Below are 5,000 nucleotides of genomic sequence, written 5' to 3'. Positions count from 1 at the left end.
TATGATTATGAAGATTGTGGATTAGGATTGTAATCTTGTGTGGGTGATGTTCCTAATGTTTTGCTTCTATTTCGGCCGGAATAGTGAGTGAACTAGGTGAAAGTGAGTGAGTGCGCGATAGCGGCCTCTCACGAGTCCAACTCATCTACATCCCTACCCTTAGTTCGAAAGGACAAGGTCCGGGAGGAGTGGTAGGTAAAGTGTTTGATAAAATGCCTCAACCGAATGAGGATTGAGAGTCTGAGTGTGACGCTACTCGATATAAATACTGTGACTCCCTAATTCAATCTCGAAACTTGTTTTCAAATCCCCTTAGGAAGATCAATCGATTTGTTTAACCATGGTATACACCCCCTTCATTTCCTTTTGAATTGTTTAGTTTACTCTCGTTCCTACAACCCCCAACTTATTTATCAAAACAACCCTTAGTAATACTTGCAACTCTTACCTCTTAACTCCTTCAATGTCAACGCCAATTCGCTCCAATTTGTCATCCTTGAGAGACACGACACTCGGGGAGTCTTGACTCTTCGTTTTAACACCCTCCATGTCACATTCACTCACACTAAAACTCACAACATCAAAAAACCTGCTGAATCAATTCTCAGGTAGTGGTCTGCTGTTACAAGGAATTTGTATTCATTATGCGTCTCATGAAAAAAGTTTTGGAGATTTCTAATATACTTTGTCAAGCTTTGCAACTTCAATCTCAAGATATACTGAATGCAATGCATCTTGTGTCATCTACTAAATTACTTATTCAAGCTTTAAGAGATAGTGGATGGGATGAATTAGTTGCAAGTGTGAAGTCTTTTTGTGAAACTGTGCCGGATTTTGATGCTCAATATATTGCAAGAAGAGGAAGCGCTAGACATCAACAATATGAATTAACAATTAAGCATAATTACAAAGTTGATATTTTTAATGCGGTGATTGATTCTCATTTGCAAGAGTTGAGCAATAGGTTTGATGATAGTTCATCGTTACTTAGATCCAAAAGAGATGCGTATATCATTTAGAATTGATGATGTTTGCAAGTTGGTAGAGAAGTTTTACCCACGAGACTTTGAAGATTATGAGATTTTAAAATTGAGAATGCAACTTGAACATGTGCAACAACTTCCTGATTTTAGAACACTAGAAAGTATTTCTGATCTATGCCAATGGTTGGCAAAAACTAGAAAATCAAACATCTATCCTCTTGTGTTTAGAGTAGTAACTGTCATTCTCACACTTCCAGTATCTACAACTACTACAAAATGATCTTTTTCTGTCATGAATATAGTCATGACTACACTTCGTAACAAAATGGAAGATGAATTTCTTAGTGATTGTTTGTTAGTATACATTGAAAAGCAAATTGAAAAAACAATTTAGTATAGATTCAATTATAGATGATTTTTGTGACATGCAAGAGAGAAGGTCTAAATTTTAGTAGATTTGTAATATAATAATGTATTTTGGAATATGTTAAATGAATATTAATGTATTTCATTATTCTCTCTTAAATCGTGATTGCCCCCCCCCCCCCTCGCCCCACATTCTTTAATCCTGGCTCCGCCCATGGCCATTGATCTTGCCTAAATCAACGTTCAAAATTAACAGTGATTAAAAAAACGCACGGTGGCAATTTGCTCTTTTTGCATTTAGGTCAAATTTCAAGTGCGTGAATTTCCTTCTTAAGGTGTGTGAGTTTCCTTCCTAAGGTGTGCGAATTTTCTTCTTAAGGTGCGTGGTTTTTCTTCTTAAAGTAAGTCAGTTGTTGAAACTTAAGGTGCGGGAATTTCCTTCTTAAGGTGCGGGAATTTTCTTCTTAAGGTGCGTAGTTTTCCTTCTTAAGGTGCGCGATTTGTATGTTAAGGTGTGTGGTTTGTGTACTTAAGGTGCGCCATTTTAAACCTTTAGGTGTGTAGTGTGTGTGCTTAAGGTGCGTGGTTTGTGTACTTAAGGTGCACCATTTAAAAACTTTAGGTGCGTGATTTGTGTTCATAAAGTGCTTTGTTTGTGTGCTTAGGGTGCGTGGTTTGTGTACTTAAGTTGCGTCATTTTTATACTTAAGGTGCGTGGTTTGATTATTAATTTTATAAACAATTTCATGAATTCCTTTAGGTTGTCTGTCTTTCCAGGTTCTCAGATGAGATCATTAATGGAGGACGTGCATTTTTTTTTTAATTTTCATTGATTTGAGCCATTGATCTAGATTTGATCAATGACTTAGATATAACCCCATTTTTTACCTGGGAGCAATCTCGCGCCTGAACCCTTCTATATATATATATATATAGAGAGAGAGAGAGAGAAAGAGAGAGAGAGAGAGAGTTAATTCCTAAAATGGTCCCCCGACTATGACATTTTCTCAAATTGGTCATATGACTTTTAATTGCACCCAAACTAATCCTCCGACTATTGAAATTTAAGTCATATTACTATATTAGTCCTCTGCTAGCATTGACGTCAAGTTGACGTTAAAATGAAGGGCAAAATGGAAAATTCAACTCATTACTCTAATACTCTATTTTAATCATATAACGACTCTATTTTCGTATTTTGCGAAGCTTTATAGTAAAAATTAGGTATTTCTCTCCTCAAACTGCTGTAAAAAATGCTTCCTAATTATGTTTGTAATGTAATGAACATGTTGGTTCCCTAATAAAAATTAGGTCTAACTCAATGACCAAATATGTAATTTTTCCTAATAAAAATTTAACATTTTTATCATAATACTTTTCTTTTTCTTTAGTCATTTTCCGTATTGGTCAAACTTAAGGTGTGTCGTGTTCCTTCTTAAGGTGTATGGTTTTCTTTCTTAAGGTACGTGATTTGTATGCTTAAGGTGCGTCAGTTCTTCAGTGAGAACTTAAGGTGCATTTTTGTTGAAATTTAAGGTGCGTTGTTTTACTTCTTAAGGTTCGTAGTTTTCCTTCTTAAAGTGCATGGTTTGTGTGCTTAAGGTGCGTCAGTCTAAAGCTTTAGGTGTGTGGTTTTTCTTTCTTAAGGTGCATGATTTTTTTTCTTAAGGTGCGTGGTTTCTGTACTTAAGGTGCGTCATTTTAAAGTTTTAGGTGCGTGGTTTGTGTTCTTAAAGTGCTTTGTTTGTGTGTTTAAAGTGCATGGTTTATGTTCTTAAGGTGCATTATTTGTGTGCTTAAGGTGCTTAAGATTAGGTCAACCAATTGTACACTTAAGGTGCGTCCTTTTGTGTTAACCGCACTTCCGCGCGGGAAGCAATCTTTGCACCTCATCCAGTCCCTATACACACACACACACACTAGTTTTACATGCGTATTGCACGAATGGGTTAATGCACAATGTTTATGTTTAAATAAATATTTGAAAGTATATCAATGCAAGATTATATAGGAGAAGTTTATACATAGTCCGGTAATTGAATGACGAATTTGTTTATTTAAATATGCAATTCAAAGTATATGAATCCAAGATAATATAGAAAATTCATTATAATTGTCACAAAAATAAATGTTTGCAACGTTGTAAAATTGATAGTCTAAATACTTGGTCTAAAAGCGATTGTCTAAATAAATACTACTTTTGGTTTGAATTCTTCTAAGTATTCTTAATTATCTTTTGAGTAACATTGTCATTGTCTTCATCTTCACTATTTGTCCTCTTCCTTTTTGTTGGTAGTGTGTTATTTGCAATTGGGTTACTGTTGGTAACATAGATGACAACGTCATGTAATGAGATTATGATGTAGGAAGTTATGGATTTTCCTTGTTGTGTATATTACTAGATCTTAGTTGTACTATGAACTCTTGATCTTGCAAACGCCTTTTGATATTTTGCAGTGATAGTTTGTTCCCCTACATGTTTCATGTGGAAGTATTGAATATGTTAGAAATAAAGTGCATTGTTTTGATGAACCAAGAATGTAATTTTAGACCCCTAATTTTATTTTGAGTGTAGTAGATATTAATTTTCGCCTAAGTCAAAGCCTAGTCACATCAGCGAAATTGATATGGAAAATACAAGTGTATAATATTATTTTATACTTGTAAATCGTTTGCTTCCACTAAACAAGAAAAGAATGAGTTGAAGAATGGTCAAGCATTGTGGCAATCCTCGAAGCCAAGATCATGGGTTCAAACCTTAGATTAATTTTTTTTTTTTGAAAAATTAATTTATCAAGGAAGAGGCTAACTAGTACAAGTCAAAATTCAAGTAGTCAACATGGGATGAGTTCTCTCACAAATCAATTTTAAGGAAGAGGTTGACTGCTTAAGGATCAGGCTGACTTCAATTAATTGTGAAAATGATGACTCTCAAATTGTTATGGAGAGGATGACATTGCAAATCAGAGAGGATAAGGTTGATGATGACATGGCAAATTAAAGAGGATGACATCTCAAAATTAAAGAGAAGTCGACCTATGATTAATTGAAGGAGATGATGCTAACTTCCAAAAATGGAAAGAGGACGATGATGAGGATGACCTCAATTCCAAACCAGGATGAGGATGACTTCCAAATTAAGAAACGTGATGACCTCGGCGAGAAATTTTGAAAGAGCAAAATCTGATATTTTCTATTTGGAGCTGATTTTAAATTGCGAATAAGTCAAGGATTTTTTTGGTGGAATTATTTAAGCTCAAACAAGAATCACCAGAGTGAATTATTTGAAAGATCTACTTGATTTGTCTAATCAAGAAGTGAATAAGTCAAATATTCACACTACCAGAAGGTGCAGGAAAGTCAAGATTGGTGGCTACAAGTTACAAGACCAATACTTGTTAGAATCTAGAAGACTTTCTGAAGAGATAAGGATATTAGGACTCTATGTAGTTGAGTCATACCATGAGTCACTTTCCTAGTCTATTTGTGATTCTCCTCCTATATATACTTGTAATTTGTATCATTGTGATTGAGTAATTATAATACAATACTATTGCTCTCATCTGGTATCATTCGTTAGGGTTTCTATCGATCCCACCATGGCTAATCAAGACGGCTCTATAAACTCGTAAGAACGGACCGTTTCAGATG

This window comes from Ipomoea triloba, chromosome 5 (genome assembly GCF_003576645.1).
Source record: "Ipomoea triloba cultivar NCNSP0323 chromosome 5, ASM357664v1".
Taxonomy (NCBI): Eukaryota; Viridiplantae; Streptophyta; class Magnoliopsida; order Solanales; family Convolvulaceae; genus Ipomoea; species Ipomoea triloba.
This window is presented reverse-complemented; position numbering follows the sequence as displayed.